Raw genomic sequence first — 25,547 nt, 5'->3', positions numbered from 1 at the left:
ATTGTTAGACTCCTGCGAAATTTAATAGATCCTCTATTCGGCTTTTCTTTCCGAACGCCAAACAGAGCATCAGGGGCTACTGTCTATGCGGTAATATTTTTACATATTTTTTACTTACCTCGAAGCCTGTTAGGAGGCTAGCACAAGCTTCACTCAGTCCGCTTTTGGCGGACTGAACCTTCTGGATCACCGTACTCATAATAGTACGGTGCTCCTCGCCGATGGAGGCGCCTTCAAGCACCTCCAGCAGATTGTCCGGCACCTCCGGTTGGACAGAGGCTGCCATCTCAGAAGGCTTTCTCCTCTTGGGATGAGTTCGCCTGCCGCGGTCCGGAATCGCTGAAGATTCCGGCACGGTGTCCGGCTCAAAGCCGGACTTGGAGCCCTAGGGGGTCTTGTCCCCTTTACTCCTGGAGTCCGGGAGGTCGCCTTGCGCCTCCTCCAGGACCACCTCCTCCTACCCTAGAGCTCGTTGCAACGCCACTTCAGCGTCGTCCGCGGTGCAGGGGGAGACAGCGGGCGGCACTGAGTTCACGTCCGATGAATGCAGGGAGCCGCTCGATGACTTGTTGAGTTCGGCCCGGGGCGGGCTGCATGATTATATTCGACATTAGGGAAAGCTGTGCAACGAAAGGAATATCATGAGTTACTCTGGTATCCGAACACTTACGATTTCGCCGGACGCCTGGCCATGTCCGGCCACTCCTCTTCGTCCTCGTCGGCGTCGGGGGCGTAGTCCGGTGGAGGGGTTTTCCTCTTCTTGGATCCTTCGGCCTTCCCCCTTGGAGCGGCCTTCCTTTTCTTTCCTCCCTCTGCTGGGAGGGGAGATTTTTCTTCTTCCTCCTCCTCGTTTTCATGGGAGGAGGGCGTCTCGGACTCGTCGGATGAAGAGCCCGACAACACCATGTTGCGGGTACTCCTTCGAGTCCCCGTGGTCTTCTTCTTCTTGGCCTTCTTTTCCAGCACCACATAAGGCGCCGGAGCCAGCAGCTTCACTAGTAGAGCTGGGGCTGGGTCTTCGGGCAGTGGAGCCGGACAGTTAATCGGTCCGGATACCGCCCGCCAAGCCTGTCAAAGGTAAGGGAGTTTAGATCCCGCATAGAGTTAAACTATGAAAAAAAAGCTGAACATCCTGTAAAAGGTGAAAATAGCTTACCTCGCTAGCGTGACGCTGCGAGCTGTATCTGCGGTCCTCGGAGGCGGATGCGGGAGCCTTGGCACCTTTGATTAGCGCCTTCCAGACGTCTTCATATGTCGTGTCGAAGAGCCTATTAAGGGTTCGGTGCTGTGCCGGGTCGAACTGCCGTAGAGTAAAGTCCCGTTGTTGGCATGGGACGATTCGGCGAACGAGCATGACCTAGACTACATTTACAAGCCTGATTGACTTGTTTACCAGGGACTGGATGCATGTCTTCAGTCCATTCACCTCTTCCTCGTTACGCCACGATAGGCCTATCTCTTTCCAGGATATGAGCCGCGTGGGGGGTCCGGATCGGAACTCGGGGGCTGCGATCCATTTCGGATCGCATGGATCGGTGATGTAAAACCACCCGGCTTGCCACCCCTTTTGGGTCTCTACGAAGGAGCCCTCGAACCACAGGACGTTGGCAATCTTGCCCGCCATGGCGCCTCCACACTCCGCCTGGTTGCCGCACACTACCTTGGGCTTGACGTTGAAGGTCTTGAGCCAGAGGCCGAAATGGGGGCGAGCGCGGAGGAAAGCCTCGCACACGACGATAAACACCGAGATGTTGAGGATGAAGTTCGGGGCCAGATCGTGAAAATCCAGGCCGTAGTAGAACATGAGCCCCCGGACGAATGGGTGTAGTGGAAAACCGAGTCCGCGGAGGAAGTGGGGAAGAAATACTACCCTCTCATGGTGCCTTGGGGTGGAGAGGAGCTGCCCCTTCTCGGGAAGCCGGTGCGCGATGTCTTTGGACAAGTATCCGACCTTCCTAAGCTTTTTTACGTCACCCTCCGTGACGGAGGAGACCTTCCACTTGCCTCCTGCTCCGGACATCGCTGGAGAAGGTTGAGGTGGGAAGTGCGGGCTTGGGCGTTGGAGCTCGAGTGCGCAGGAGATGGATAGGCAAAGGAGGAAGAAGGCATAGGAAAAAAGGTGGATCCTTATCCCCTTATATGGGCGGATGCGGTTATGCGTCCCCACCTGCCTAATAAAACTCGCTTGCCTCCCAAGAGCCGTGGTAAATGGCGCGGTTAGGGTTACCCACGTCCGTATTGATGAGAATCCCGTAAAAAGGGCACACGATCTCTGCATTGACAAGACGTGCCAAGGAAACCGCCTCGCAAAACATGCTGAGGTGGAAAAGTAAAAATGATTCGAGTAAAGGACTTGGCCGTAGTGTGATAGTGCACTGCGGAATACGTCAGCAGATTTGATTTGTGTTAATATTATTCTCTCTATGGCAATATGTGGAAGCTTATTTTGCAGAACCGGACACTACTCTTGGTGTTTACAATCTTCTACGAAGGACTTGGAGGAGGAACCCGCCTTGCAATGCCGAAGACAATTTGCGTGCCGGACTCATCGTCATTGAAGCCTGGTTCAGGGGCTACTGAGGGAGTCCTGGATTAGGGGGTGCTCGGGTAGCCGGACTATACCTTCAGCCGGACTCTTGGACTATGAGGATACAAGACTGAAGACTTCGTCCCGTGTCCGGATGGGACTTTCCTTAGCGTGGAAGGCAAGCTTGGCGATGCGATATTCAAGATCTCCTACCATTGTAACCGACTCTGTGTAACCCTAACCCTATTCGGTGTCTATATAAACCGGAGGGTTGTAGTCCGTAGGCAATCAACTCCGTATACAACAATCATACCATAGGCTAGCTTCTAGGGTTTAGCCTCCTTGATCTCATGGTAGATCTACTCTTGTACTACCCATATCATCAATATTAATCAAGCAGGAGTAGGGTATTACCTCCATCAAGAGGGCCCGAACCTGGGTAAAACAAAGTGTTCCCTGCCTCCTATTATCATTCGGCCTTGACGCACCGTTCGGGACCCCCTACCCGAGATCCGCCGGTTTTGACACCGACAACGAGCGCACCACGTACCCTCCTGAGGCCATCCACAAGAAGAAGAAGCAACTACTCCACCTAGTGCCTCAGGAGAGCGGTGTCTCCAGCACCACAACCTCGGGACCTGCACCCATAGCTGGGGAGCCCCACTCCTTTGCGCCGGGGGCTGCCGGAGGGGCTCAGAGTGGCTCGCCTTCTCTTGGCAGGGGACTGGAGGCCGGGGCCTTCCCTGCCGCTCTCCTGGCCTCGGCGAAGGTGCTGGGTGGCACGGACTCGCTGCTCGAAGACAAAGCTAATTCTGGGACCACCCAGCCACCGGCCACGACCAATGGAGCATCCCTTGGCACGGCTTCTACACCCCAGGTTGGGCCACGAATGAAGGATGCTGGAAACACAGGCTCACGGCCCCCCATCGGCACGTCCGCAACTTAGACCGGCCCCGTTCCTCATGCGGGAGTCCAGTGCGGAGGACTCGAAACTAAGAGCGAGCCAAGGACTTGTGGAGGTCGCTTCCGGGGAGACTTCGCCGCCACAGCCTGGGGGACCCTGAGGAGCCATTGTCAGGGAAGGACGCGACACGTGAAAGATCACAAAGATAAGGTATTTACTCATCTACAGCTATGTACTTCCTCTACTTCAGTGCCCGGTAGGCGAAACCACTGCAGCTTGGAGGCCCTTACCTCTTGCGGAGTCCTTCGAGGTCCAAACGAAGCTGGCCGAGGCTCGGGGCATGACCATCAGTAGCTAGGGCACTCAACGAGGCTTCTTGCGCAGCGCCTGCCCATCAGCCATCACCTCATGACTACTCGCTCGAGCTTCGGTGGCAATCGCCTCAGGAGCGTCAGGCCGCGCCAGACCTCCAAGGGCCCCTTCAGGGGCGCTCGCCAGAACCTTAGGAGTGGCTGCCTAGGGGGAACCTGGCAACACCCGCTCCCCAACAGTCGTCCCAAATGAACCCTGTGGTGTTCACCCCCTGCATCCACATCCGAGGCGCGCGCCATGGGGTCGACGAGCATGGGCCACAAAGATGGGGTTCTCGCGAGGTCCTTCACGGCCTAACGGGCAAAGCACCCACTCATCAAAAAGGGGCATTTGCCTCATGAAGTTCTTCTTGATCGAGCATTGGTACAGGAGGCAGCCCTCCTCCAAAAAAAGACACATCTGTGATATTTTGGGCCGAATGATTATTTTTCTGTCATGCTTATGACACTTCTATGATGATAATTGTGACACAACACGATATCGTCATAGATGTGGTGGGCTCCTACTTCTATGACAAAAAATCATGACAGAAAATGGGCATTTCGTCCTGGGCGTGTCAGAGACGCATCTGCATGACATTCTTTGGGCCGTCCATGACGGAAAAACCATGGTAGAAGCAAGGATGAGGAAAATATCGGGGAGTTCCCTGTTACAGTGGGTGGTCGGGGGCCGAGCGATGCGTGTTTCTCTCGTACACGTACATGCGTGGGTGCGAGGCATTGGGATCTAACTGAACCCGAGTGAGGCGTTCGCCTACTGAACCTAAGTGATTGCACTGCAGGCTACACCTTACTGAAACCGAGCAATCGACCGATGATTGTTAACTGAACCCGATCGAGTGATTCCTTCACTACTGCCGCTAACTGAAGCCGATCGATGTTGCCTCTGGATTAACAGTGAGCATTGTTGGGGGTTTTGGATGAACAGTTCCTGGTGGTGGTTGGATGAACAGGACCCTGCAGTAGTAGAGGGCATAGTTGCTGGATGACCAGGACCCCGATCGAGTCGGTTGGGGTGGATGAACAGGACCCCGTGGAGGGCTAGATGAACAAGACCCCGTGGAGGGCTGGTTGAACAGTAGCCAGTGAAGGGTTGGATGCACAGTAGCCCATGGAGGAGTGGTTGAAAAGGACCCTGTGGAGAGGGCTGGTTGAACAGTAGTCGGTGGAGGAGCGGTGGAGGCTGGATGAATAGGAGCCCGTGGATGAACAGTCGCAGGTGACGGCTAGAGGATGTCGATGGGGGATGAATAGTAGCCCGTGGAGGCTGGAGGAGGTCGACGGTGGAGATGACCAGTATCCCGTTGAGTCCCGTTTTGCGGTACGCCGCACCTGTCCTGATGAACATGACCCCCATTTCGACCGTAGCACTCCAACACAAGTCCGTTTACTCTGTTTTACGGTACGACACATCCCTCCCGATCAACAGGACCTCGTTTCGACCATAGGAGGTCCAAGAGAAGTCCGTTTCCTCCGTTTTGCAATACGCCAGACCCCTCCCAATGAACATGATCCCGTTTCGACCGTGGACGGTTGAACACAAGGCCGTTTCCTCCGTTTTGTGGAATGACAGGCCTCGTTTCGATCGGCTATTCCGTCCAAGCCGGTTGGCTCCCGATGAACACGACGTATTCTGTTGCCTCCTGATGAACACGACGCATTCCGTTGCCTCCCCATGAACATGATGACGACGGAGTCTCCGTTCCAACCCAGCCATGTACACGAGCCCTAACCGTACATATTTGTGAGTAGGCGTTCGAGACCCCGCCCGTATGTACGTATATGGCCGTATTTCCTTTCTTGCAGCCTGGACGTTGTACGTATGTGTACATGCTACATGCGCGCCTCTACTACGACATTTGCGCGCCTATACTACGACACATGCCCTTCCTTACATGGCCACGGTTCATCGCTGCAGCCTGTAGACAGACCGATCGACCAGTATGTACGTACATGTTCGCTACCAGAATGACAACGCTACGTACGCTTCGACCAGGTGGGTCCTGACTATCAGGCACTTCCTTCCATGCAAAGATGTAGCTGCTGGGTCCCAGCAGTCAGGGGGGAAACGTTTTTTCAAGAAATAAGATGGACCATCCGGTGGGTCCCTTCTATCACGTGGACGAATAATTATTTTGCATGTAATAAGGAGGCACTTCCTGGCTGCTGCCATGGACCCAGCTGTCACCCTCTCCACGTACATTACTCTTCCGATGGAAGTCGTCCCTTGACCACATTCACCATGCCGCGCCAAGAGCACCAGGGCGGTGGACGATTGGTGAGGCCTATGAAGGGTACGATGCCGAGCCGGGGAAGACGCGGTAGTGGATGCCCACGTGAAGGGGACTATGTGGGTTGACTGCTTTGGCTGCAGTGTGGGCCTGCCGTCGCAGGAGAATAATAGGAGATGTTGGCGAGTATAGAGGGATGGCATGGCTAGCAGTGGCGGCACAGCCGAACACGGGAGGCAGGAGAAGGTGGCACGGCCGACGCTGGCTTGGGCGGCTGGAGCAAGAAGACCAGAGGATGAAGAAGCACGACGGCCGTTGGATGGACATCATATGGCCACTGCAGCAAGAATCATTTATATTGACTAAGTTGACAAAGCCTTTGGTACATGTCAACTTAGTAGGCCCATAGGCCAGGCTCCGAAATGGTGTGTCCCAGATGTCAGGGGGAGGAATCATTTTTTGGGCGACTGAGTCTAGAATATCCGAGATTGAAGAAGAAGCACAACATCCGTTGGATGGACAACCAACGGCCACTGCTGCTAGAACAGTATGTTTACTATAAGTTGACAAAGCCTTGCATATGCGTCAACTTACTTTTTTTGAGGGGACGCATCAACTTAGTAGGCCCACCAGTGTGTGGCAGAGAATGTACAACCCATTTTTTAATTCTAATGGAATTTACTACAACCAATTTACAGTTTGTTAAAAGTACAACCCATTTTCTAGCTAGGACAAGGATTAAGAATTTCAACCAACCGCTCAAAACAGAATTCAATAAATTTCTAGTTAGATTAAATAAAATTTCAATATAAATTTTTATTACGTAAAATCCAACAAAATATTGTGTGCGACACAACTAATGAAATTAAAATATTCGAAATCCAAAAATAATATTTTATAAACTAATTATGTGTTTGGCGCATATTTTTATAGTTACTGCCCAGTTTTTATAATTACATCCAATTTGTTATTTCTTAAATCCCATTTTCTTATTAAAAGTAATGCATCCCTCCTAGGAAAGATTTGCAGCCCAGCGGGATGGAGAATAACAAGTTGACCTTGACTGGTTATTCCTCAAAAAAATGTATAGCTGGGCTAGCCATTTTCATCTTGAAAAAAATTAATATCTTGCCTAGATATCTGGCGTGGGCTAGACGGGCCACAGCCCACCCACTTAATACCCTGCTCTCCTATGAACAACAATGAAAACATCACTCAAGAATAACTCTAAAGTGCTCACACCTCAAAAACACAAATACTGCTCGAGTTGCTTAGTCGCAGTTGTCGGCTGCTCCTTGTGCAATTCTCTTATTTATTGACTACATAGGTTGACAATGGTGTGGGACCGTGATGTCAAGAAACCAAGAGGAAGCAAAAAAATTATAGTTGTATATAATAAGGAGGCACTTGCATACATGCGGCTATGGCCCTAGTGGGTCCTCACTGTCATCCTCTCCAAGTAAAGTCATCTCCTCATTCGTCATGTCCATTGACCATGTTGACAACGCGAGATGGCGGTGCCATGGTGAGCGCAACAACTCGAAGGACGACGGAGAGGGCCTCGCGGGCCCTATGGATTGTCTGATACAACGCCCGCTGCTCATTTGGGAAGCCAGGATCGTAGGGCCACATGTCCGCGACGGCATTGTCGTTCGCTTGTTCACCGGTGCTCATTGAGGAGACGGAGGTTGCAGCACAGGTCCTCCTGTGCTGGTAGATCTTCCACCATTAGGGCGTTGAAGTGCGGCCGCACCTGCTCTATGGTGAACACGGCATGAACCGGCTTGGAGAGTGGCGTCAGCTCCTGGTCGGAAGCAACGTCCATTGTTTGATTGTCGTCGCTTAGCTCGACGAGCTCGCTGGGGAGCCAGCATGTCCGGCTGCTGGACCGACATGCTGCCAAGCATGAGTCTGACTGCCCTGCACCACCCAAACCACCTCCCTCGACCACGCGTGCTTTCTGCCCGAAACGGTCAGCGCGGCCTGCCCTGCTTCCCGGTGCAGGCGATTGCTCTGCCTTCAAATGACACAAGTGTCGTCCGTCCGTTCGTTTGCCGCCCACATTAATGATGCGCGGTTGTTGAGGCGGCTACTTCGGCGCCACACGTACGTCCCTCCGCCGCCCACCATTTTCTATATAAACTCATGCGCCGTCCATAGCCGCAGTCATCCGCCTCCGTTCCCTTTTTCATGTCCACCCCACTACTGCCCACCATGGCTTCCTTGTGCTCCAGCGCTCTTCGGGACGGGCGGACGACGGACCAAGCCAGTAGGCAGCCAGAGGACGATGACGTCCCAATGGAGAACATGGTAGTTGACGATCCGGCGCCAACCCCGTCCTCCGTGCCATTCTCGTTGGTGCATTGCACCATGACCATCAGCGAGGCCCTTGCCCAATAGATGGACACGGGGAGGCAGAAGCATGAGGAGCAGTTCTGGGAGGCCTAGGTCGATGCCGCCTAGAACCACCATCTCCTCCAGGAGAACCTATAGGCGGAGGAGCAGATCACCGCGGAGCGGGCGGAACACGAGGCACTGCTCGACTTGTACCGCTCCGCCCGCGACGTCCGTCTCAAGCAGTGGCGGTACCGCATGCTGGTGGCGGAGGATGTGGCCGCCTACAAAGAGGGCAATGAACCGGGCGACGCACCGTTTGGCGAGACCGAGGACGAGGCAGAGGATAATGCCGGCTCCGACGAGTCCCTGCTCCGCTGGCATCGATGAGGCCATGCTCCGCGGAGGCCCCACGGCGCCCACAATGAGGCAGAGGACACCGCCTGCTCCACCAATACCTTGCCCCGCCGGCACTGAGGCCAAGGATTTCGCCGGCTTCGGCGAGGCCCTTCTCCGCGGAGGTCCCGCCGCGCCAACAACGAGGCAGAGGACATCGTCGGCTCCACAGGCACCTAGGTGGAGGACCTCATCGGCTTTGGCGAGGCCCTACTCCGCCGAGGCCCTGCCGCACCAACAACGAGGCAGAGGACATCGCCGGCTCAAGCAAGGCCCCACCCTGCCAGCAACGAGGGGGGGGATTTCCCCCGCTCTGGCAAGGCGCCACCATGCCTGCAACGAGATAGAGGACATCGCCGGCTCCATAGGTCGCCACCGCTCGGGTCCAAGTAAGGCCACCACTGCTATCCTCCGGTTGAAGCCAAGCTAGGCGGGTTCACCATTGATGGATGATTAGCTTCTTGGCGGCAACATGGAGTCGGAGAGCTGTGTTGGAGAAGGACGCTGCTTCAGTTACTTAACTGCAGGTGCATTTGTGTAATTGACATGTTAGTTACACAACTGCACTTGTAGTTAAGTAACTGAAGCTCGGTCCACTTGAGAAGAAGCTTCTGTTTGGCTCAGCCGACCATAGGTTGGTAGCTTCGGTTAATTAATTATACCTCCAACGCACCCCTTTCTAGTTCAAGAATGTATGAAATGTAATGAAATCTGACATGTTCATATGAAATGTAATGTAATGAATTTAGTTTGATTAGTTTGAATTCTTGTGTCAGTAGCATTGGATGAACATGCAAATGAATATGTACTAGCATTATTCCCCAAGTGATCACCTCATTTGTAGCAGTTTCACATGTACTCCCTCTGGTCCTTTTTAGTCTGCATACAAGTTTTTTTTTTGCAGTCAAAGTTTCTCTACTTTGACCAATCTTATAGAAAAAAGTATGAACATTCACAATGTAAAATCAACTGACTTGAAAGAAATCTAACATGTGAAGTAAAAAGGAATAGAGGGAGTACAAAGAGTCTGAGCGGCTTTTTAGCGTTCCTGTACATTGCAATCAAACACATAGGCCAGGCAACTCATAGAAAACATTCAAAATAGTCGATGATTATGCATCTCAGTGATTCACATGTCAGAGCCAATATTTACTTCAAAACTAAAGAATAAAGAAAATCGATCGATGTTGGGCGTCCCATTCGAAAATATCAAACGCATGTCTTCTTGCCAACATCAATGAGCAAAATTTGACAAGGTTGTCCCATTCCAAAATGTGAAATGCTTGTTGTTTTTGCGCACATCAATGAGCAAACTTTGACAAGGTTTTCCCATTCCAAAGTATCACATGCCTACGATTGTGGGATGGGCAGGGTTTGCCATCAGTTCGGACATTGACATGGCACCTCATGCTAAATAAACCAATTGTTCTTTTTGTGTAGTTCCACCAAAATCAACCAAATTCACGCATAGCTTGTATGATTTCGCCTTTATATGTTGCAATGCCTTGAACATATCAACACCTCCGTTCTTGTGGTGGAAATGAATGATTCGATGTATTCATGAACATTTTGTGCAGTTCCCATTGAAATCAAGCTGAGCACCCCTATTTGCACAAATACAAAAATAGTGATTAGTATAAAGAAAACTGTAATATGAAATGACATTTTAAACAGGCACCTACATGGTCAATGTAGAGCACACTTTAAAAAAAATGGAACTCACCGGAAAGAATCCTAGAACAACATTGTACTTGCGCATCACAGCAAAAATGATGGAGATATGTCAGTCCTTCTGAGCTGAAGTTAGTTTGGTCTGGTGGGGAGTAATGTAACTGTAACACCCATAGTGCGGCTATATCTCCCACATGTCGGGGCACGACTTAGAGGCATAGCCACATGGTAGTTTTGTCGCAAGAGGGGTAATCTTCACAGAATCCCATGTACTTTATAAGAAAGGGATAAATAGTTGGCTTACAATCGCCACTTCACACAATACATAAATAATTCATACATCATCCAAATACACTCAAAGATAGACTACGGCCAAAACTGAATAAAAAGGAAGATAAACCCCAAATGCTAGATCCCCGGTCGTCCCAACTGGGCTCCACTAATGATCATCAGGAAACGAAACATAGTAATGACCCAGATCCTCGTCGAACTCCCACTTGAGTTTGGTAGCATCACCTGCACTGGTATCCTCAGCACCTGCAACTGTTTGGAAGTATCTGTGAGTCATCAGGACTCAGCAATCTCACACCCGCGAGATCAAGACTATTTAAGCTTATAGGTAGGAGAAGGTAGTGAGGTGGAGCTGCAGCAAGCAGTAAGAATATATGGTGGCTAACATATGCAAATAAGAGCGAGAAGAGAAGCAACGCCATGGTCGAGAAGCTAGATGTGATCAAGAAGTGATCCTGAAACTACTTACGTTCAAGCATAACAAAAGACCGTGTTCACTTCCCGGACTCCGCCGAAAAGAGACCATCACGGCTACACACGCGGTTGATGCATTTTAATTAAGTCAAGTGTCAAGTTCTCTACAACCAGATATTAACAAATTCCCATCTGCCACATAACCGCGGGCACGGCTCTAGAAAGTTTATACCCTGCATGGGTGTCCGAACTCAGCGCATCACAAGCTCTCACAGTCAACGAGGGATATTCCTTCTCCCTGAAAAACCCAATCAGTCTCGGAATCTCGATTACAAGAAATTTCGATAATGGTAAAACAAGACCAGCAAGACCACCCGACTGTGCTGACAAATCCCGATAGGAGCTGCACATATCTCGTTCTCAGGGCACACAGGATGAGCAATTCATACAACTAAAACAAGCCCTCAAGTTTCCCCAAGTTGACGCTGCAAAGGGCTAAAAGCGAAAGGTAAAAGGCTTATGGAATTTTAAAACCAAAGTTTGTCCTTGTTGGATGAGTTTTATTCAAAGCAAACTGTCAAGGGGTCCCATGACCCCAACCGCGTAAAGAACACAAAATCAAGGAACATAACACCGGTGTGAAGGAAACTAGGGCGGCAAGAGTTGAACAAAACACCAGGAAAAAGGCCGAGCCTTCCACCCTTTACCAATTATATAGATGCATTAAAATTAAATAAGAGATATTGTGATATCCCAACATATCCATGTTCCAACATGGAACAAACTTCACCTGCAACTAGCAACGCTATAAGAGGGTTAAGCAAAAGCGGTAACATAGCCAAACAATGGTTTTCTAGGAAGGTGGGTTAGAGGCTTGACATGGCAATATGGGAGGCATGATTAACAAGTGGTAGGTAGCGCAACATAGCGATAGAGAGAACAACTAGCAAAGCAAATATAGAAGTGATATCGAGGGTAGGGTCATCTTGCCTGCAATGTTCTCGGAGTTGTCGAAAGCTTGATCCTCGTTAGCGTACCTTATAGGTTCCTTGTTCATGTACTTATCTCCCGGATCTACCCAAAGCAAGAACACAAGCAATGGAACAACAATCAATCACGATGCAATGCACAAACAACATAATACAAGATATGACGTGCAATGCATATGCGTTCTCCGGAAGGGAAAGACTTATCAAGGCATCAACTTGGCAAACCAAGTATGCCGCTGGAAAGATGAGGTGATTTCGGTTGAAAACCATATAAAGATCACCGGAAACGGATGCACGGTTTGCAAATGGCAAGCAAAACAAGAATGACTCAAATGTGCGATTAACAGCATGATGCCACTTAGATTGCAACAAGAAACTAAGCTACTGCACACCAACATAACAACAAAGCATATGGCAGTGATTTACAAGAGATGCTTGACAAAACATGAACACTGAGCTACGACTAAATCACACTAGAACAGGTTCAAACAAGCATGGCAAAAGTGCAAAAGATATCAGCTTCACAGACTTAGTGAAAATACTAACATGGCATAAACAAAGTCAGGAAGCAATGTTTAGAGCAAGCAAACATCATACTACAGGAACATATCATAGCAAACAAATGTCAGATCTTGGGTTCTGGCAAAACCCTTAAGGTTCAAACAATGGGGTGCACGCGAAGATCTCCCCCTACCAAATCACGCCCTAAACCTCGCCACGATCTCTTGGCGCCAGGCCTAGCCCCGCTCGCGAGGGGCCTGCGAGGGGAAGCAACACACGTGAACTCCGAATTAAGGCAATAACTAGATAGCAAGAATTCACTTGAACAAGAAAAGGCATCGCCCGCGCGCATCAATGAAAATTCAACTTCAACTTAAATCCAAATCCAGAAGGCAGGGTTACAGAAAAGAGATCCAAAGAAAATGGCCGCGTCCGGCGCCTAGTCTAGTCTTCTTGTCTTCTCATCAGCGTGGAGCTAAGTGCTGCCACTAGGACATGGGAGGGATCCCTCGAGGCCCGAGGGCGGCACTTATGAGACTCCGGGGCGTGTACTGCCCCACTCATTATTATGTGAGAGTTTCACGAGCGGAGACCTTCACCGGCGTTAGCCTTACTTCATACCGCCAGATGAGGGCCCCGCCTTGCACCTCCCTCGACCACCGTTGGGGGCGACCAGAAACCAGGATAACATCAAGCGGCAAAGGGGACGCCAGCGGAACCCTCGACGACCACGGGTCCTTTGCCGAGGGAAGGCTCTGGGGCACCTCCCCGGCAGAAGGCCTACCTATGGGGGACGCCTTGCTCCATGCGGTGCAGGGAGGGGCCTTGCTCCCGGCCCCTCTCCTGCAGCCCCTAGCGTGCCCCCTGGTGGCAGGGAGGCCGACGAGCTGGGGCCATCGTCCACTGTCGTGACCTGATCCTCCTAGGTACCATGGTTAGCATAAGCCTGCTCCTGAGGAATTAGTGGTACCTTGTAGTTGTTGTCGCCGGCGCGATGGCGAGGCTTCTGGAGGGCTCCTGAGGGGTGCCGACTTCTAGCCCGGCTCGTGGAATGAGCCAGGGTCGTCTTCCAGCATGTACTCCTGGTCCGCCATGTGGGGCACGTAGGCCTCCAAGGCCGTCACCTCAAAGACCTCACCGTAGTGCCCCACGCTCCATGTTGCGCCGCCCAACGTGCCGCCTAGAGGATGGTAGGGTTGCATCCCGCCGGGGCCGTAGGATGTAGCACTCATGCCCACGCCCACCGGAGGTGGCGCGGGTGCGACCAGGCGTCCAGTTTCGTTGGTCGTGCCGGTGTCGATGAAGCCTGGTGGCGCGCCCGTGGGCACACGGGTGCGTCGAGGCCTGCCATGCGACCTGGCCACGGCTTGAGGTGTGAGCAGAGAGAAGAAGGGTGGTGCTCCCGAGGCCGCAGCATCCAAGAGCTCGGCGATGCTCTCGAGCAATGCATCCCAGCCGCTCTCCATTAACCGACATCGCAGCAGGTCCCCAGCCACTGTGAGCGCGGCCCTCATGTTTGCTTGCTCCCATCGGGTGTGTGGCGCCATGGCCGCAGCGTCGCTTGAGGCTCTTGCGGTCGCCCGCACTCGTCACGGAGTAAGGGCGGACGGTTGGTGACCGCGTCGCCCACGCCCCACATTGTTTGGATGGATGAACAGTACAAGGGGAAGAACAGCCTCCTGAGGTGAGGTGTTATTGTGCTTGGTGGGTGTGTGGATGGGTTGGCTGTAATCCAAGTTGAGATGGCTGAGGTTCTCTCTCCGCTCTCCCTCCTACTGTGGTGTCTAATCCTATTTATAGAGGCCCTGGTCCTCTCCCCAAATATTGACCGGGAAGGGAGCCAACAACGGACAATTTGAAAGGGGACATCTAGTACAAGTTATCCCGACAAAAGCAGTCTTCGCCTACGAAAGGCTCTGGTGGTGACGCCGCCTTGGGCTCCATGGTTACCTCTGTCTTGCCGTCCTGCTGCTCTTGGTCTGATTGCACCGATATGGAAACATTTGCTTAACGCCTCGGTACTCTTTGCCTGCGCTTGCCACCTTAGCACCGAAGAAGAAACAAGGACACTGTGCACGCTGGCGCCCGCCTGGTCTCGATCATCATGGCTCACGTCATTGGAACCTCGCGAGGTTTGCCTGGCCTTGATGTATCCGCCCCTCGCAAGCCAGCCTGGTGAGGACTCTACCGAGGAGGTCTTGTGTTGTCCGCCTCGCGAGGCTTGGCCCCTCGAGAAGGTCTTGAATGCTTGTTGTTGAAGATGGGCCGTACGGGCCAGCTTGCAGCACCGTGTCGTGGGCCGCAGGCAGGCAAGTCTGGGGACCCCCGTTCCAAGAACACCGACAATAAAGGCATGGCATGATTTTACTAAATGCACAGAACAAAAGTCCCTTACTGAACATGAGCCAAAAGTCCCAGAAGATATGATGGCACCCATGTAAACATAGCAAGTTTTATTAACAGTTTCAGACTTGTAAGAAAAACAGAGCATGGTATAAACAGATTGATGAAAGCAACTTTGCGAGCTCATGCCACTCACCACAAAGCATGAAATGACAACACAGGCATACCAATAGTAGGATGACATGTTCATGAAGCTAACCATGGCAAGAGCAAGTTAATAGGATGCATGGATCACTAGCAACAACCATGGCAACATTGATTAACATGTTAACAATCTGTCAGGAATAATGTATAGCAAAAGGATAGCAAGAAAATGACATGCTAGATCACTCCATAATTTCAACCAGGGGCATGAATGTATAGAGTGTAACCACATGTTCAAAACATCCGTACTGAAGTATCTCAAAATAAGCATGGAACTCATGGTAGCATCAAGTTTACATGGCAAAAGTGCAAAAGATATCAGCTTCATAGACTTGGTGAAAATACTAACATGTCAAAAACAATATCAGGAAGAAAAGTTTAGAGCTAGCAAAAAACTGAAGGATTTCGTAGTAATTTCAAAAAATTTCCTACGCACACGCAAGATCATGTGATGCATAGCAACGAGGGGGAGAGTATTATCTATGTACCAAACGCAGACCAACTGCGGAAGCGATGACACGACGTCGAGGAAGTAGTCGTACGTCTTCTCGATCCAACCGATCAAGCACCGAAATTACGGTACCTCCGAGTTCGAGCACACGTTCAGCTCGATGACGATCCCCGGACTCCGATCCAGCAAAGTGTCGGGGAAGAGTTCCGTCAGCACGACGGCGTGGTGACGATCTTGATGAACTACAGCAGCAGGGCTTCGCCTAAACTCTGCTACAGTATTATCGAGGAATATGGTGGCAGGGGGCACCGCACACGGCTAAGGAATCGATCACGTGGATCAACTTGTGTCAACTTGTGTGTTTAGAGGTGCCCTTGCCTCCGTATATAAAGGAGCCAAGGGGGGAGAGGGGCGCCGGCCAAGGAGGAGGGCGCAGGAGGAGTCCTACTCCTACCGGGAGTAGGACTCCCCCCCCCCCCAATCCTATTCCAACTAGGATTCCCAAGGGGGAAAGAGGGAGAGGGGTGGACGGCCACCTCTCCTAGTCCTAATAGGACTAGGGGAAGGGGGGAGGCGCGCAGCCCCCTTTGGGCTGCCCCTTTCTCCTTTCCACTAAGGCCCATGAAGGCCCATATGGCTCCCGGGGGGTTCCGGTAACCTCCCGGTAACCCGGTAAAATCCCGATTTCACCCGGAACACTTCCGATGTCCAAACATAGGCTTCCAATATATCAATCTTTATGTCTCGACCATTTCGAGACTCCTCGTCATGTCCGTGATCACATCCGGGACTCCGAACAACCTTCGGTACATCAAAATGCATAAACTCATAATATAACTATCATCGTAACCTTAAGCGTGCGGACCCTACGGGTTCGAGAACAATGTAGACATGACCGAGACATGTCTCTGGTCAATAACCAATAGCGGGACCTGGATGCCCATATTGGCTCCTACATATTCTACGAAGATCTTTATCGGTCAGACCGCATAACAACATACGTTGTTCCCTTTGTCATCGGTATGTTACTTGCCCGAGATTCGATCGTCGGTATCCAATACCTAGTTCAATCTCGTTACCGGCAAGTCTCTTTACTCGTTCCGTAATACATCATATCACAACTAACATATTAGTTGTAATGCTTGCAAGGCTTATGTGATGTGTATTACCGAGAGGGCCCAGAGATACCTCTCCGACAATCGGAGTGACAAATCCTAATCTCGAAATACGCCAACCCAACATCGACCATTGGAGACACCTGTAGTACTCCTTTATAATCACCCAGTTACGTTGTGACGTTTGGTAGTACCCAAAGTGTTCCTCCGGTAAACGGGAGTTGCATAATCTCATAGTCATAGGAACATGTATAAGTCATGAAGAAAGCAATAGCAACATACTAAACGATCGGGTGCTAAGCTAATGGAATGGGTCATGTCAATCAGATCATTCTACTAATGATGTGACCTCGTTAATCAAATAACAACTCATTGGTCATGGTTAGGAAACATAACCATCTTTGATTAACGAGCTAGTCAGGTAGAGGCATACTAGTGACACTCTATTTGTTTATGTATTCACACATGTATTATGTTTCCGGTTAATACAATTCTAGCATGAATAATAAACATTTATCATAAAATAAGGAAATAAATAATAACTTTATTATTGCCTCTAGGGCATATTTCCTTCAGTCTCCCACTTGCACTAGAGTCAATAATCTAGATCACATCACCATGTGATTAACATCGATAGTTCACATCATCATGTGACCAACACCCAAAAGGGTTTACTAGATTCAGTAATCTAGTTCACATCACTATGTGATTGACACCCAAAGAGTGATCATGTTTTGCTTGTGAGAAAAATTTAGTCAACGGGCCTGCCAAATTCAGATCCGTATGTATTTTGCAAAATTCTATGTCTGCAATGCTCTGTACGGAGCTACTCTAGCTAATTGCTCCCACTTTCAATATGTATCCAGATTGAGACTTAGAGTCATCTGGATCAGTGTCAAAAACTTGCATAGACGTAATCCTTTTACGACGAACCTTTTGTCACGTCCATAATCGAGAAACATATCCTTATTTCACTAAGGATAATTCTGACCGCTGTCCAGTGATCTACTCCTAGATCACTATTGTACTCCCTTGCCAAATCAGTGCAGGGTGTACAATAGATCTGGTACACAGCATGACATACTTTATAGAACCTATGGCCAAGGCATAGGGGATGACTTTCATTCTCTTTCTATCTTCTGCCGTGGTCGGGCTTTGAGTCTTACTCAACTTCACACCTTGTAATACAGGCAAGAACTCTTTCTTTGACAGCTCCATTTTGAACTACTTCAAAATCTTGTCAAGGTATGTACTCATTGAAAAAACTTATCAAGTGTCTTGATCTATCTCTATAGATCTTGAAGCTCAATATGTAAGCAGCTTCACTGAAGCCTTTCTTTGAAAAACTCCTTTCAAACACTCCTTTATGCTTTACAGAATAATTCTACATTATTTCCGATCAACAATATGTCATTCACATATACTTGTAAAAAATGTTGTAGTGCTCCCACTCACTTTCTCGTAAATACAGGCTTCACCACAAGTCTGTATAAAACTATATGCTTTGATCAACTCATCAAAGTGTATATTCCAACTCTGAGATGCTTGCACCAGTCCACAGATGGATCGCTGGAGTTTGCACATTTTGTTAGCTCCCTTTGGATCGACAAAACCTTCCGGTTGCATCATATACAACTCTTCTTCCAGAAATCCATTCAGGAATGCAGTTTTGACATCCATTTGCCAAATTTCGTAATCATAAAATGCGGCAATTGCTAACATGATTCGGACGGACTTAAGCATCGCTACGGGTGAGAAGGTCTCATCGTAGTCAATCCCTTGAACTTGCCGAAAACCTTTTGCGACAAGTCGAGCTTTGTAGACAGTAACATTACCATCAGCGCCAGTCTTCTTCTTAAAGATCCATTTATTCTCAATTGCTTGCCGATCATCGGGCAAGTCAACCAAAGTCCATACTTTGTTCTCATACATGGATCCCATCTCAGATTTCATGGCTTCAAGCCACTTTGCGGAATCTGGGCTCACCATCGCTTCTTCATAGTTCGTAGGCTCATCATGATCTAGTAGCATGACTTCCAGAACAGGATTTCCGTACCACTCTGGCGCGGATCTTACTCTGGTTGATCTACGTGGTTCAGTAGTATCTTGATCTGAAGTTTCATGATCATTATCATTGGCTTCCTCACTAACCGGTGTAGGTGTCACTGAAACAGTTTTCTGTGATGAACTACTCTCCAGTAAGGGAGCAGGTACAGTTACCTCGTCAAGTTCCACTTTCCTCCCACTCACTTCTTTCGAGAGAAACTCCTTCTCTAGAAATGATCCATTCTTAGCAACGAATGTTTTGCCTTCGGATCTGTGATAGAAGGTGTACCCAACAGTTTCCTTTGGGTATCCTATGAAGACACATTTCTCCGATTTGGGTTCGAGCTTATCAGGTTGAAGCTTTTTCACATAAGCACCGCAGCCCCAAACTTTAAGAAACGACAACTTTGGTTTCTTGCCAAACCATAGTTCATAAGGCATCGTCTCAACGGATTTTGATGGTGCCCTATTTAACGTGAATGCGGCCGTCTCTAAAGCATAACCCCAAAATGATAGCGGTAAATCTGTAAGAGACATCATAGATCGCACCATATCTAGTAAAGTACGATTACGACGTTCGGACACACCATTGCGCTGTGGTGTTCCGGGTGGCGTGAGTTGTGAAACTATTCCACAGTTTTTCAAATGTACACCAAACTCGTAACTCAAATATTCTCCTCCACGATCAGATCGTAGAAACTTTATTTTCTTGTTACGATGATTTTCAACTTCACTCTGAAATTCTTTGAACTTTTCAAATGTTTCAGACTTATGCTTCATTAAGTAGATATACCCATATCTGCTTAAATCATCTGTGAAGGTGAGAAAATAACGATATCCGCCACGAGCCTCAATATTCATCGGACCACATACATCGGTATGTATGATTTCCAACAAATCTGTTGCTCTCTCCATAGTACCGGAGAACGGTGTTTTAGTCATCTTGCCCATGAGGCACGGTTCGCAAGTACCAAGTGATTCATAATCAAGTGGTTCCAAAAGTCCATTAGTATGGAGTTTCTTCATGCGTTTTACACCGATATGACCTAAACGACAGTGCCACAAATAAGTTGCACTTTCATTATCAACTCTGCATCTTTTGGTTTCAACATTATGAATATGCGTATTACTACTATCGAGATCCAACGAACTATTTTCATTGGGTGTATGACCATATAAGGTTTTATTCACGTAAACAGAACAACAATTTATTCTCTTACTTAAATGAATAACCGTATTACAATAAATATGATCAAATCATATTCATGCTCAACGCAAACACAAAATAACACTTATTTAGGTTCAACACTAATCCCAAAATTATAGGGAGTGTGCGATGATGATCATATCAATCTTGGAACCTCTTCCAACACACATCGTCACTACACCCTTAACTAGTCTCTGTTTATTCTGCAACTCCCGTTTCAAGTTACTAATCTTAGCAACTGAACTAGTATCAAATACTTAGGGGTTGCTATAAACACTAGTAAAGTACACATCAATAACATGTATATCAAATATACTTATGTTCACTTTGCCATCCTTCTTATCTGCCAATTACTTGGGGTAGTTCCGCTTCCAGTGACCAGTCCCTTTGCAGTAGAAGCACTTAGTCTCAGGCTTAGGACCAGACTTGGGCTTCTTCACCTGAGTAGCAACTTGCTTGCCGTTCTTCTTGAAGTTCCCTTCTATCCCTTTGCCCTTTTCTTGAAACTAGTGGTCTTGTTAACCATCAACACTTGATGCTCTTTCTTGATTTCTACCTTCGTCGATCTCAACATCACGAAGAGCTCGGGAATCATTTTCGTCATCCCTTGCATACTATAGTTCATCACGAAGTTCTACTAACTTGGTGATGGTGACTAGAGAACTCTGTCAATCACTATCTTATCTGGAAGATTAACTCCCACTTGATTCACGCGATTGTAGTACCCAGACAATCTGAGCACTTGCTCACTAGTTGAGCGATTCTCCTCCATTTTTAAGCTATAGAACTTGATGAAGACTTCATATCTCTCAACTCGGGTATTTGCTTGAAATATTAACTTCAATTCCTGGAACATCTCATATGGTCCATGACGTTCAAAACATCTTTGAAGTCCCGATTCTAAGCCGTTAAGCATGGTGCACTAAACTATCAAGTAGTCATCATATTGAGCTAGCCAAACGTTCATAACGTCTGCATCTGCTCCTGCAATAGGTCTGTCACCTAGCGGTGCATCAAGGACATAATTCTTCTGTGCAGCAATGAGGATTAACCTCAGATCACGGATCAAATCCGCGACATTGCTACTAACATTTTTCAACACAGTTTTCTCTAGGAACATAGCAAAATAAACATATGAAAGCAACAACGCGAGCTATTGATCTACAACATAATTTGCAAAATACTACCAGGACTAAGTTCATGATAAATTTAAGTTCAATTAATCATATTACTTTAGAACTCCCACTTAGACAGACATCTCTCTAGTCATCTAAGTGATCACGTGATCCAAATCAACTAAACCATGTCCGATCATCACGTGAGATGGAGTAGTTTCAATGGTGAACATCGCTATGTTGATCATATCTACTATATGATTCACGCTCGACCTTTCGGTCTCCGTGTTCCGAGGCCATATCTGTATATGCTAGGCTCGTCAAGTATAACCTGAGTATTCTGCGTGTGCAAATACTGGCTTGCACCCGTTGTAGATGGACGTAGAGCTTATCACACCCGATCATCACGTGGTGTCTGGGCACGACGAACTTTGGCAACGGTGCATACTCAGGGAGAACACTTCTTGATAATTTTAGTGAGAGATCATCTTATAATGCTACCGTCAATCAAAGCAAGATAAGATGCATAAAAAGATAAACATCACATGCAATCAATATAAGTGATATGATATGGCCATCATCATCTTATGCTTGTGATCTCCATCTCCGAAGCACCGTCATGATCACCATCGTCACCGGCGCAACACCTTGATTTCCATCGTAGCATCGTTGTCGTCTCGCCAATCTTTATGCTTCCACAACTATCACTACCGTTTAGTAATAAAGTAAAGCATTACATCGCGATTGCATTGCATACAATAAAGCGACAACCATATGGCTCCTGCCAGTTGCCGACAACTCGGTTACAAAACATGATCATCTCATACAATAAAATTCAGCATCATGCCTTGACCATATCACATCACAACATGCCCTGCAAAAACAAGTTAGACGTCCTCTACTTTGTTGTTGCATGTTTTACGCGGCTGCTACGGGCTTAAGTAAGAACCAATCTCACCTACGCATCAAAACCACAACGATAGTTTGTCAAATAGACTCCGTTTTAACCTTCGCAAGGACCGGGCGTAGCCATACTTGGTTCAACTAAAGTTGGAGAGGCAGTCGCCCGCAAGCCATCTCTGTGCAAAGCACGTAGAGGGAACCGGTCTCGCGTAAGCGTACGCGTAAGGTTGGTCCGGGTCGTCTCGTCCAACAATACCGCCGAACCAAAGTATGACATGCTGGTAGGCAGTATGACTTGTATCATCCACAACTCACTTGTGTTCTACTCGTGCATATAACATCAACATCAATAACCTAGGCTCGGATGCCACTGAAGGGTTTTGTAGTAATTTCAAAAAATTTCCTACGCACACGCAAGATCATGTGATGCATAGCAACGAGGGGGAGAGTATTATCTACGTACCCAACGCAGACCAACTGCGGAAGCGATGACACGACGTAGAGGAAGTAGTCGTACGTCTTCTCGATCCAACTGATCAAGCACCGAAATTACGGTACCTCCGAGTTCGAGCACACGTTCAGCTCGATGACGATCCCCGGACTCTGATCCAGCAAAGTGTCGGGGAAGAGTTCCGTCAGCACGACGGCGTGGTGATGATCTTGATGAAATACAGCAGCAGGGCTTCGCCTAAACTCCGCTACAGTATTATCGAGGAATATGGTGGCAGGGGGCACCGCACACGGCTAAGGAATCGATCACGTGGATCAACTTGTGTCAACTTGTGTGTTTAGAGGTGCCCCTGCCTCCGTATATAAAGGAGCCAAGGGGGGAGAGGGGCGCTGGCCCAGGAGGAGGGCGCAGGAGGAGTCCTACTCCTACCGGGAGTAGGACTCCCCCCCCCCCCAATCCTATTCCAACTAGGATTCCCAAGGGGGAAAGAGGGAGAGGGGTGGCCGGCCACCTCTCCTAGTCCTAATAGGACTAGGGGAAGGGGGGAGGCGCGCAGCCCCCTTTGGGCTGCCCCTTTCTCCTTTCCACTAAGGCCCATGAAGGCCCATATGGCTCCCGGGGGGTTCCGGTAACCTCCCGGTAACCCGGTAAAATCCCGATTTCACCCGGAACACTTCCGATGTCCAAACATAGGCTTCCAATATATCAATCTTTATGTCTCGACCATTTCGAGACTCCTCGTCATGTCCGTGATCACATCCGGGACTCCGAACAACCTTCGGTACATCAAAATGCATAAACTCATAATATAACTGTCATCGTAACCTTAAGCGTGCGGACCCTACGGGTTCGAGAACAATGTAGACATGACCGAGACATGTCTCTGGTCAATAACCAATAGCGGGACCTGGATGCCCATATTGGCTCCTACATATTCTACGAAGATCTTTATCGGTCAGACCGCATAACAACATACGTTGTTCCCTTTGTCATCGGTATGTTACTTGCCCGAGATTCGATCGTCGGTATCCAATACCTAGTTCAATCTCGTCACTGGCAAGTCTCTTTACTCGTTCCGTAATACATCATCTCACAACTAACATATTAGTTGTAATGCTTGCAAGGCTTATGTGATGTGTATTACCGAGAGGGCCCAGAGATACCTCTCCGACAATCGGAGTGACAAATCCTAATCTCGAAATACGCCAACCCAACATCGACCATTGGAGACACCTGTAGTACTCCTTTATAATCACCCAGTTACGTTGTGACGTTTGGTAGTACCCAAAGTGTTCCTCCGGTAAACGGGAGTTGCATAATCTCATAGTCATAGGAACATGTATAAGTCATGAAGAAAGCAATAGCAACATACTAAACGATCGGGTGCTAAGCTAATGGAATGGGTCATGTCAATCAGATCATTCTACTAATGATGTGACCTCGTTAATCAAATAACAACTCATTGTTCATGGTTAGGAAACATAACCATCTTTGATTAACGAGCTAGTCAAGTAGAGGCATACTAGTGACACTCTATTTGTTTATGTGTTCACACATGTATTATGTTTCCGGTTAATACAATTCTAGCATGAATAATAAACATTTATCATAAAATAAGGAAATAAATAATAACTTTATTATTGCCTCTAGGGCATATTTCCTTCAAAAACCTGCTACAAGAACATATCATAGCAAATAAAGGCATGGCATGATCCTACTAAATACATAGAACAAAAGTCCCTTACTGATCATAAGCCAAAATGGCACAGAAGATATGATGGCACCCATGTAAACATAGCAAGATTTATTAACAGTTTCAAACTTAGCAGAAAAACAGAGCATGTCATAAACAAAATTATGATACCAACTTTGCGAGCTCATGCCACTCACCACAAAGCATTGCATGACAATATAAGCATACTAATAGCAAGATGACATGTTCATGAAGCTAACCATGGCAAGAGAAAGTTCATAGGATTCATGGATCACTAGCAACAACCATGTCAACATTGATTAACATGTTAACATTCTACCAAGAACATTTAATAGAAAAAGTAGGGCAAGAACAAGACATGCTAGAGGACTCCAGAATTGCAAACAGTGGCATGGATGGATAGAGCATAACCACATGTACAAAACATCCTTACTGAAGTATCCCAAAATAAGCATGGATCTCACTGTAGCATCATGTTTACATGGCTTCAACTTAACAGCAGGAAAAAGACTTAGCAAAATCCTAAGTCCTCGAAAACAGCAACATCACGAAGCCTAGTTGGCATGCTTGTGGTAGACACCACATAGATCACAAAAATACAAGACTTGCACCTCTGTAAAGATGGCATGATGTAGGTCAGAAACTATGTAGACCTCATTCTCATACAATGCACACAAACAAAAATGACAAAACACCATGATCTGATAAGTACCAGCACTTAACATTTTATAGCACTCTTGCAAGAATGAAAATGGCATCATAATGGACAGTAACATGCATAGAAATCCTGCTAACATGAAGAGCTCAACGAGGCGAACATTTTGACATAACAGATGCATGATTTGGTGCCACGGTCACCGAGCTTTGAGATGTTGAACATGGCATGAAACTTACAGGGGAATCGAAGACTTAGTGAAAATCAGCTCGCCCAGATCCAGATCTAGGGTTTCACGGATTTCGAGGATGGCCAGATGAAAGTGCAACTATCCCTGGGTTGTTTTGGTAATTCCTAACAACATATAGCTCATTGAGCTAACATTATTCCAAGATTAATATTTCAGGAAAAGCTCAATCAATGGCATGGCATGGATGAGGAAAGTGGATCCCTCAAAATTGTAAGGACAAAAAGTTTGGCTCAAGCTTGAAGCTCAAGACTCTACATTTTATATTTTAGTGATCCAAGATCACATTGAGTCTATAGGAAAAGACAATACTATCAAGGAGGGATGAGGTGTTTCTTAATAGCTTGCTTGCTTAAAGTGCTTAGTGATATGCTCCAAAATCCTCAACTACCTTCCCACATCCACATATGACCTAAACCAAAAGTCAAACTCGGCCCCACTGATTCTTTCTATCTGGCGCCACCGAG

The sequence above is a fragment of the Triticum aestivum genome, chromosome 6A (genome assembly GCF_018294505.1).
Source record: "Triticum aestivum cultivar Chinese Spring chromosome 6A, IWGSC CS RefSeq v2.1, whole genome shotgun sequence".
Taxonomy (NCBI): Eukaryota; Viridiplantae; Streptophyta; class Magnoliopsida; order Poales; family Poaceae; genus Triticum; species Triticum aestivum.
Note: the sequence above shows the minus strand (reverse complement) of the source record.